An 11,157-nucleotide genomic window follows, 5' to 3' on the forward strand; every position below is an offset into this window, starting at 1 on the left:
CTCCTGCCACAGATGATCAGCTGTGTTGTTATCGGGAGTCATCCCAGGCCAGATACTATTACAAGTTCTGTTCATCTGAACATATATTGCCATTAAATCATGGGTGGGAATGCTTACAGTCACTGGTGATGTAACTGTTCTTAAATGCTGATCATCATTAGTAAACCTTTAATGTTGTATGTGCTCGAGCACGTCGGTTGGGGCCGCGTTGTGCTAGGAGGGTTTATAGACAAGACTCAGTTGCAATCTTTACCCCAATGAAGTTGTGTGTCTAAACAACCATTCCTTGTAGGTGGAAGAGAAACAAATGGGTTGGGGGAGCAAAGGGTGAGTGAAGGGAGTGGGGATGAAAATGGGAAACAAAAATACACGGCACATTTGGTCACAGAGTGGCTTCATGTAAATTGCTATGCCCATCAGTAAATATAGTCCCAGCTCACAACAGTCAGGTCTGTTCTCTCTGTCCTTGTCAGCAGACAAGAAACTTGGCTTGTTAATCTGGAGTGCCTGGCACACCTGCATGCACACGGTGAAACCCTCCCTGGAAGGTGCATGTGTATCAGTGACTATGGATTTGCCTGGCTTTCTGATTAACACTTCTTTCCTGTAGCAGCACATCCAGCTCCCTAATTTAACCCAGCCAAGCAAAAGAAGGACACAGTGCTCAGATATCAGTCATGGTTTTACACAGGCCCCAAAGTGTGCTGGATACCTCCCCAGATAGCTGACAAAACTCCTGCCACAAGGTGCTTGCAAACTAATTGTAATGTGACACAAGGCAGGGTCTTGAAACACTAGGCAGCCAGCTGGGGGCAGGGGGCAGGTGGGTGACAGCAGGGGGACATGAGCAGAGAATATTAGTAAGGTACCAAGGTTAGTCATGGAGGCACACAGCATGATGGAAGAAAGAATTGGGGGTTAAAGAGATGCATAAAATTAACTTGTAGAAAATTATCTGCCAAGTTTATTGAGCAACAACTCAAAGTCCTTGTCTTGGGCTGAGACTGCACCCTGCTTAGTACTGTACAAACGCACAACAAAAAGAACGGTCTCTCCATTGAACATCTCCCATGGTAAGTGTGGCCGTAAGTCTAACTAGTAGGTTAGTGGTGGGAAACATCAAAAAAAGAAGTGGTTCTACAGGGGAGTCTTTAAAGGTATGATGCTGTTGTCCACTACGTGCCTTATTTCAGGCTTCTACTCTGCAATGCCTCCTGCCAGATGGTGAGGGTCTGTCAGCCCCGACCTGATGCATGATCAGTGTTGTGGCATGTTGTGCTGGGGTGATTTCCTCCCTGCCTTGTAAGGTAAATAAGTGGGGAGATGCCTGATTGGTTCCTCCTGTGGGGAAGATGAATGGTTGCATTTGAGAAGTGTCAAATAGGTAAAAGCTCAGAGTTGGGATTCAATGCAGATGCCCATTACACTCTTATTAACAGATGTTGTAAACAGCAGGGAGTTGATGTGCACTTGATTTTGTACTGCTGCGTTCCAATATGTATAGGGAAACAGTACTCAACTCGTGAGAGCCATATACTGTATGTGGCATGTATGTCATGCACAGCACAGCAAGGCACTGCGGAGAGAATGAGTTTAGAAGATGCTGTTCTTTGTTTTAATAAGACTATTTTTAACAGGCACCAGGAATGAAGGATCCCCCTAGTTGGATCCTTAGGTGGGTACTCACCTTGGATGCATAACCACACAGGGTCACTGTTGCTCCATTCACTTCTAGATGCTCCCAAAGTCCTCTGGCAGTTAAATTCCTAATTGTTAAGGCCCTTCCTCCTCCTCTCTTCTATTTTTTGGATCTCAGGACCATATCCCTTGCATAGTTCCTGATATAGTCTATACTTGTATCCTAACCCTCCAATGTCAATTAGGCACAGGGAAAATAGAGACAACAGAAAGCTCTCAGGGAACATGTCCATGCACACACGTCACCATGGCAACTGCTGGAGTGGTTTATGATGCTGTCGGAGCCTCGGGGAGTACCGATTCCCTGAGCTGTGTTTTCTTCACTTGCTCCTAGTCTTTGCTGAACCCGTGTGCCAGATATCCCCGTGGCCTGGGTGGCAGTCAGATTACATTTGTTTGCAAAACACAGACAAGCACACAAGAAAGTTCTGCATTATTTATAGGCTTTATAATCTAATTGTTATTTCAGAGGTTATAGAATCTATTAATCAAAATCTATTAAGATAGGGAAGAGTTTCCTTGGGGAAGCATTAAGCTCCACGGCTCCTGGCATATTTAAAATTAGACTGGACAAAACACTAGAAAATACTCTGTCGGGAGCCATTGTGCTTTGGCTGGGAAACAGGCTGGATGATCTAAGAGGTCTTGCTCATCTGTGTATGATCTGAAATGGCCTATTGTTGAGTGCTAGGGTTAATGACATGAGAAATAACTCATCCCCCAGTCATTTTGGACACTCTAGTCCTAGCCTTAAACACTGTACCATTTGCCTTATGTTTCCTTCATATATTATAAACAATCCCAGTAGCAGCATCACTTGGGAGGCACTAAACTAGCTGAGTGGATATTTTTTCCCTTATTAATACCTACAGCTGCCAGGGGAGAAACTCAGCAGAAGGGTCTTTCAAAATACTGTTAAGGCCAAACCAACTCCTATTAAAACATGTTTCCCGAGGGCCTGAACGTGGCAAGTATATTATCACACAGTACTTACAAACTTCTTAGATGCTCACTTTTCTATTAGGCTGCATGATGTGTATTGGTGGTGTTTAGGGCAATAATGCTACCTATAGTGTATATTTAACTATCTCAGTCTGAGTGAACATGCTCGTTGGCAGGGGTTTCTAAGTCTGTGATTCTTTCATACCTGCAAGCTTTATAGTACATAAACATCAAGGATGGCTGCATCATCCTCTTTGTTTTGGTAGATCAGGATGTCTTTCCTCAACCATGTAGAGCAGTAGTGGGCAAAATACAGCTCATGGACCAGATCTGGCCCACCAAGGGATTTTGTTCTGCCTGTGGTATGTCCCTTGATCCCATCCAGCCCAGGTACAGGGGGCAGCCAGTCCCGCCGCCGCAGGTACAAAGCAGGGCTGGGGCGGCGGAGCAGCTGGACTCGCTTCCCAGCAGCCCTGCCAGCGGTGACTCTTTCTAGCTACCAGCCCCACTGCCTAGGCACCCCAGTGAGTCCACCCCGCACCCACTGCCAAGACTTGGACCCATGTGGGCAGGGCATGTGGTTGGGTGGATGGGATGGGGCCGTGGGCAGGCTGACAGCTTTGTTTGGGAGCAGGATGTGTGGGCAAGGCCAGATCATGGTTCAGGATCGTGGGGTGGTGACAATGTAGGACCAAGGATGGGGCAGAGCTGCAATCTGCTCCCCACATGCCCCTGTGACAGGTGCGGGTTCTGTGGGCAGGGGCATGCAGGGAACGTCGTGGCTCTGCCCTGGCCATGGCCCCACGTTGTCACCACCCCAAGATCTCAGCCCAAGCCCCGGATGCAGCTCCCCACCCATCTGTAGCCCCATCCAATCTGTCTGGATGTGCACGCTGCCTGCGGGGGTCCCAGCTGTCTCCATGGAGAACCCAGGATCATGGGGCGGTGACAGCATGGAGCTGCCTCTGCTCGCAGAACCAGTGCCTGTTGCAGGGGGTTGTAGGAAATGGATCATGGCTCTGCTCTATTTGGCCAGGATGGAGCCATGGGCAGGTGGCGAGCAGCATCCTGGAGTGGGGTGGGCAGGCAAGGCCAGGCCTGGGATCGTGGGGCAGTGACAGCATCTGCCCATCCTACTCCCAGATGTCATTCCCTGCCCTTTCTAGGATTCATAAAAGGGCTAGCTTTTTGTCTCATGAAAAAACCCCAACAATAACATTATTTTTTTTGCATCAGAAAAGGACATTAAATTTAGTTACAAATACTGGCTAATAACAGCACTATGACAGAGGAGACCAGGCAGTCTAATGCACAGAGCTTGGACATGGGAGACTCGGATTCTGTTCCCAGTTCTGACACTGACCTGCTCAGTGACGTGGCGCAAATCACTTAATCTTCCTGTGCTTGTTTTCCTGCCTTGAAAAACAGAAATAGTGACACTGACCTCCTCTGTCAAGTACTTGTTGAGATCTCGTAATGCAAAGAGCCATAAAAGAGGTAGGTGGTGGTGGTGGGTTGATGTTGTTGCTGTTATTATATAACTGTATGACATAATTTAAATGCATACCACCATGATGGGCTTATTAGCAATTCATATGGAGAAGAGTTAGCATTCCATTTCTGTTAATATAGGAAACTAGTTTGACAAGTGTGGCATTATGCTACTGTTTTCCCTGTGGGTATATGAAGTAATATTAGTTTAAGGAAAGGGGGGAAAAATAAACACACAGATATTTTCAACTTTTTAAAAAATGAAGTAGGAAGATTAAACACTAAATGTGATCCTGCTCCTTGAAGTAGCAACTTTGCACATTTGAAAGTAAGGAAATGATTGGATAACACATGCTGCACATTTAAAACCTGCTTTTACCCCCAGTGCATCCATAAAACACCCACTGTTTTGCCCTCACATAAGTGTGAACAGCAGTGGGTGAATTCAATGTCCATCAATCACTTAAGTGTACAAGGAAACCATCACTGCAACTCCAACACCCATCGGGTCCTCAGCCTCTCTTCTGAGACTGCTAACAAGAGTGCCATTATCCCAATGGCTGATTATGGTGGCTTTTCTGATGTGGTCACATCAGAAAAGGAACAGGACTATGGCTATCCTCTCATTATACACAGGCCACCGAACAGCCATCAGAAGATAATGATTTTCATTCCCTGCTGACCTGGGATAGATTTGAACTGACAACCTGAAGGGGAAAGTAATTTGTTAATACTTGAATGGATGAAAATTTTCATTTTCATAGTAATCAAACCAAACAAGTACCAGCTGGTGGCTCTAATAACAGCTGCACATGTATATTAATTAATGTAAGTTTCATGATAAGAAGCAGCTCTCACTATTGTGTCTAGCTCCAAACTGCATGGGATCTGTAGCAGTCGGATCTCTGGAAAAACAATTAATTGTTCAGATGGATATAAGTGAGGACTATTTTATGTGACTGTCCAGTTAGGAAGGACTGCTCCATGGTGAGGAAGCTTTATCATGCTGTCTCCAATCATACCAACTGTGGAGGCTAAGCCTACATCAAATCTGACAAGAGGATCTGAGTAGGAATATGTCAACCATTTTGGATAAAATAGGAATTGACTCAAAAAACTACACCAAACCCAGGAAGCTGAGTGTTTAGTTTCCAGCTGCATCTGCAAAGCTTCTGTCCAGCACAGGGGCTGAGCTACCATGCAGGAAGCTATTTTGCTTTTTCTGATATAACAGGCAGTGGCAGACATCTCATAAAGAGCTTATTTCTAAGAAATTTCCAGTCTGAATGTAATGTTCTTAGAAGTTCAGATGAGACCTGGAGAATCCTTTGCAAACTCTCTGAGATTTGTCTGTCGCTGTAACAGTGGACAATCTCCCATGTTCAGACACTAGATGGATGCTTTTCAGGTACCAATAATGTCTTCTTCCTTCTTGTATCTCCTATTTGAGGATCTTGGTGCATTTCACAGATGTTTTAAGCCTGATGTGCTGTGTTTGGATGTGAGTGTATCTGAGGCCTGCAAAGGCAGCATGCCCTATCCTGGTTAAAGACATCTTCCTACTTCCTCATAACTTGGCCCTTCCTGCTCATACATGGCAAAGGGTATCTCTGGGATTCTCTTCCTGTAGACTTACGCTGAGTTGTTTTAATATTTCACTTCCTGTCCTCACGTGCAAATTTCTGATTCATGCTATTTATCTCTGCTTAGCTTGACAGCTCATCCATGGAGTTTCACCAGCTTTCAGGCACCATCTGTCCAGGCACTGAGTCATCTGCCCATTTACAGCCAACATAACATCCCCCAGTCTTTCCCATGCTGCCCCTTGCCTCTATACACTTGTGATTACTCCTTCGGAAATTAGAATGATTAGGCAGGTTTACAACAGATGAGAGTAATGACTTAAGGTTACCATGGAAATGATAATGCTTTATGATTTGGAAGAAAAATTTAGTAAAAAAGCCAAGGGCAAAATACCTTTTAGTAACACCTGCTATCCATGATGCATAGTTGTCCTTAATGTGTTATCTTGGTGTGTTTTTTTCTTTTTAAGGGCACTCGGTCAAAATGATTTATTGTAAACAATCATTTATTTTCCTATATTACTGATAACACAATCAAAAGGGAATTGTAGGTCTTCAGTTGACACCCTTTATAATTCATGCTGTCACTCAACTTTCTATCTCAGCTTTGACAGGAAACATCAGTGAAATTGGTTTTATTCTGAGGGAGCCAATATTTGGAAGTGATTAGCAGGGTGAGGGGTGGGGGGGAGTTGTTTAAAACCATACTTTTTATTGGATTAAAAACCATCAGATAAACATTTCCTTTTTGTTTTTGTTTTTGTAGGAAACCTACCAGAATCAGGTTGAAGGTGACAGACAGTGTCCCATGGACAACCTGCACAACCATTTTCTTTTCATGGAAAAACATGATAGAGCTTTTCTCTTAGTAGTGAAGGACAAAAAACTCTAAGGACACAGATGGTGCATTTTACAAGTGTGCTAAGTGACACTGGGTGAGTTGAGCCTGGAACAATAAAGCAGGGCTGTATTCTTCGATGGATTTGTGCATGTTGTTCTTGGATGGCAAAAAGTTAATAATACATTTTATTTAGAAAGAACCGTCTGGTTGTGCCACTTGGAAGGGCACTGAGAGCACAGTACACTGACATGTAACAAATGATAAAGGCATTATAAAATACAATACCAATGAGAAGTCAGCAACTTGACAAATGTGGCCCCGCTGGAGCACAGTAGCATATGTGCTATGCATGAAATTAAACCTGTTAACAACCACCCACCAAAATGGGCTGTAGACAGGCTTTGATTCCATCAGGTTTCTGAGCTGCTACCCAACTAAAACCACTAGGTGTCCTTCCAAAGCTAATCCAGAGTGATTTTCTCATGCCCTTTGATGCTGATGACTTAGTGGTTTGTGCTTCTGTGAAGTAATTTGGAACAAACCACACTATGATTAAAAAGTGAAGGTCTTGGAGGCATAAAACATAATTGTGCAACTGGAGGAGGAGGAGGGAAAGAAAATTCAATCGGGCAGAATTAAGCGCAGAGCTGCTTAAAGATTAGTAAGTGGGAACTTGAGGTGTACTTCAGTTTCAGCAAGGAAAGAGTAAGTTATAAACAGTCAACTTATCAAACATAATAGAAATCATGATTATAAAGCAAATTGTGGTCTTAAAACAGTAATAGGTGGGGGAAGGTAAAATAGGGTGGGTTAATGGAAAATGGTATGATTTAAAACTGTTTATTCACCTCTTTCTCAGTTCTGAGTCATAGCTCCTACCTTTAATGAGAGTGTAACAGTGCAATCTGTCCAGTTAATGTGACTGCTTATGCAAAGCAAACCCTCTTACAATGAACATTTATCCCTTATAGCCTAAGAAACAGCTTGTGTTTTTTCCAGTTTGATTAGGAGGTTCTGAGTAGAATTTTCCCTATTATTTTTGTATTATTGCTGATTTAGTTGCATCTTAGATGTAACTTGAAAACAATGTCTTTGAAGTGTTTATAGAGTGCTTCCACCACGGTGTCTGAGCATCTCACAAGGTCTGGTCTTTCCTGCTAAAAGTGAAAAAAGTGTACTTTTTTTCTGCCAATGGGTACTAATCAAAGTACATAGTTGTCCTGGTCTGAAAATGCAGGGAAGACCAGGTTGCTGCATGAATTAAACTACATGTGGTCAGAACTCTGTAAATACCCTCTTTTGAAGTAATGAAGATGATGTTCTGGTAAAGGGAAGTACAAAACCCCCCTCATTTTATATTCCAGTAGATGGACAACTGAGGCACAGTGAGTCACTGCATCTGTGGAGCTCCTGGGGTCTGTCTACCTGCTTCTGCCAAACCAAAAATGTGGTAGTGAAGCTGTTCCAGATGCACCCCTACAGTGTCCTTGAGCACACTGGAGGCAGATATCTCAAAAAGGGTGCCTTGGAAGGGCTTTATTACTTCATTTCAGGTTTGGCATGTGAAAGCAGAAGTGGATGTGTGGAGCGGGATGTATGCTTAAGACTGACCTTTCCCAGAAGAGCTGGGCACACAGTGCAAAAAGACCCAGAAAAATCCAGTGTATAGCTCAAAATTTTTCACAAGGTCTGTGTCAAAGCAGAGATCTGAGTCTAGGTCCCTGAACTTGCAGCTGGGGCCCTAACTACTGGTCTGTCTTTTTTTTCCAAACAGTAACTATTAACGATGGGTGATGTACCCTTTTTCCATCCCCAAACGACTTTCAGGTCCCATAGAAAATGTATTGGTGAAAATTATTTAGTTCAGAAATAATCATGAAACAGAAGTTGTGAAGTCCATTTTCATTGACTAAAGCAGTTTATACAGAATTTTAATTTTCCTTCAGAAATAATTTTCCATATTTGGGTTTTTGTCTCATGTTATATCATATTTGGGTCTTGACTGCTTAAGTGGATCATAGCAACTGTCAGGAGATGGGCCATTCCTAGCCTTGAGGTATAGGTTTCGGTCCTCTGCAAGCATAAATAGGAGTTGATTTTATGAATTTTCTAAGGTGGGTGCAAGAGCTATACAACACAGGTGGTAGCCATTCATAATTCCTGCTATTGTACCTTAGCCATGAGCTGGAGACCAATTCTAGGGGAATTTAGCATCTACAGAGCAATCAATATTTGACCTCTCTACTGAGACTAATGACAAGGATAATGCCAATTTTAACATGTCACTTGTCCACAAGTAAATGCTTGCAAGTTTCTGAACAACCAGATGACTACAGCTGCTCAATATTCAAAGCTCATGAGTCAGTAGACTGTCCTGCCCCCCTTCCCTACCTCCACCCCAAACCCCACCTTCAAAAAATGATGTCCGCTTTCTGGTCTTCAGTTATTAGGATTTGTAGTTTTTAAATGTTCCACAGTGGCTAGAAATAAACCTTTAAAAAAAGAGGTTAAAGCTGTGATACTCATACAATCACTTGATTTCAGGAGCTGTAAGAAAGACACCAGGTAGTATAGGAACTGTAATAAAATAAGAGCTGGCAACACTGTGGCTCCCTGAAGTACCCCTACAGGGTGCAGCTCACTATGTAAAAAAATCTAGTATTGTACTGATGCAAGAAAGCCACACAGAGGACTTTTCAACAGCAGAGATGATGTAAAATATGACGTGTCTGATATTAGAATCTGGTCTTTCACTGGCTGTGGAACAAGCGGGTTGAGATTCAGGCGCACCACAGGAACAACTGCGTTCTGCTTTCCTGCCAGCTTGACCTGGCGTGTTTGACTATGGAAACATGTTTTGAATTTTCTTTTCCAAATGAGGTAGAGATCAGTACTCTGAAAGCCTAAGACACTTTTTCTTGTGATTACAAGATTCTCATTTAGAAGCAGGAAGTACACCAAGCAGAAAGGGCTGAGGTTTGTTGTTTACCAAAGAAGTTATGTAGTTCATACTTCAGCGTCCTAAGCAGGATTGCTGCTTGCATTTCTTGGTACTTTGCTTTAAACATCCCAAAGGATGAGGCTGGTACTATGCCCCTAATGAGACTATTCCACATTGAAACCTCATCTCATAGATCATCAACTGAAGACATTCTCCCATTGTAGTGTTGTAGCTAACAGGCCTAAAGTGATCCTGGGATATATAAGTATGGAAGTAGAGAAAATCATAATTATTTCTGTATATGGCATTAATTAAATGACTGTTGGAACACTGTGTCTAGCCTTAGTGTTTACACTTCCAAAAAAAGATATTGAAAAAATGGAAAGGGTTCTAAAATGAGTTACAAGAACAATGCAAAATCTGGAAAACCTGCCTGACAGTGGGTGCATCTACACAAGACACTTAATGTGCATTAGACTAATCCAACTGCGCATTAGCATGGCTAGCAAAAATTATGCTAATGCTCAGTAGACTTAGTTTAATGCACATAAACGTCACAAATAAGTGTTCATTTGTCCTACTGCGCAGTAGTGCCAATTACAGTGCATTAAGTTTAGTATCTGTTATTACAGCTACTAAACTGAATGTGTCATAATTATGGCACATTAATGAACATGTAGACATGCCCGGTGAGATCAGAAAGCAGCTTGCTTTATTTAGTTTATCCAAGAGAAAGTTAAGAGGTGACTTGATCATACAGGTACCTATGTGGGGAAGAGATTTCTGACAGCAAACAGCTCTTTAATCTAGCAGACACCCTAACAAGCTCCAATAGTTAGAGCTGAAACGAGACAAATTCAGACTAACAATAAGGTGCAATTTCTTCACCATGAGGGTGATTAAGCACTGCGACAACTTATTTAGAAATGTGGATTCTCCATCACTTGAAGCCTTAGTTCAAGATGAGATCAGTCAGAAAGTACCAGAAATGCACTATGGCCTGTGTTACATAGGATGTCAAACTAGAGGACCAGAATGTTATCTGTTGACCTAAGATCTCTCAAATGTATTAAACTGAAGACACAAAAACTGTCAAGACCAAATGTCCAAGCCCGTACTACTTATAACTAGTCTTCTTTGGCAATCCCTCGCAGTTGAGGATGAATGTCTTCCATAGTTGTCTTATCTGTGTGCCCAAAGATGGCTGATGAGGCCTGTCTGGGATTTACAGACTCTACTGCAGCTCGGACATGTGTTTCTGTGTAGGGTGAATAGGGCTGGATCCTTGATTTGGTCTGTGACACGCTGTTTCTACCACTCCCACTTTTCCATCTCCTGTTGTTGTTGTTGTGAGGTTTCAAAGTACTGAGATCCCTGCAGCAGACTCTTCCTCCATTTGCGGTGGTCCTGGGCGATATTCTCCCACAAGCTGACATCAATGTTGCATGTTTTTAGTTGGCCTTTGAGGATGTCCCTGAAGCGCTTTCTCTGCCCTCCTCTTAAGCTTACGCCTTGGCTACTACAGACCTCCCACCCAAAGTCCTGAGCTTGACCAGGAGTTTGCCCGGGAACTGGCTGAGGCCGCATGCTCCAGGACCATGGTTGTCATGGGTGACTTCACTTACCCAGACATCTTGTGGGAGCATCACTCAGCAAAATCC

At 43.1% G+C, this 11,157-nt stretch overlaps 1 long non-coding RNA gene across 2 annotated transcripts; it reads left to right on the forward strand.

Moving 5' to 3' along the window:
* Window positions 1-1,006: 1,006 nt before the first annotated feature.
* On the forward strand, window positions 1,007-6,673 carry LOC109300418. Of its 2 annotated transcripts, none has more exons than XR_002098211.1 (4): window positions 1,007-1,073; window positions 1,222-1,307; window positions 4,069-4,137; window positions 6,481-6,673. It is a non-coding gene; the product is annotated as an uncharacterized LOC109300418 (long non-coding RNA). The 2 variants fall into 2 exon arrangements; XR_002098210.1 differs by having other exon boundaries at window positions 1,012-1,073; window positions 1,194-1,307.
* The last annotated feature ends 4,484 nt before the right edge of the window (window positions 6,674-11,157 follow it).

This window comes from Gavialis gangeticus, unplaced genomic scaffold, assembly GCF_001723915.1.
Source record: "Gavialis gangeticus isolate Ggan-Ray unplaced genomic scaffold, GavGan_comp1, whole genome shotgun sequence".
Taxonomy (NCBI): Eukaryota; Metazoa; Chordata; order Crocodylia; family Gavialidae; genus Gavialis; species Gavialis gangeticus.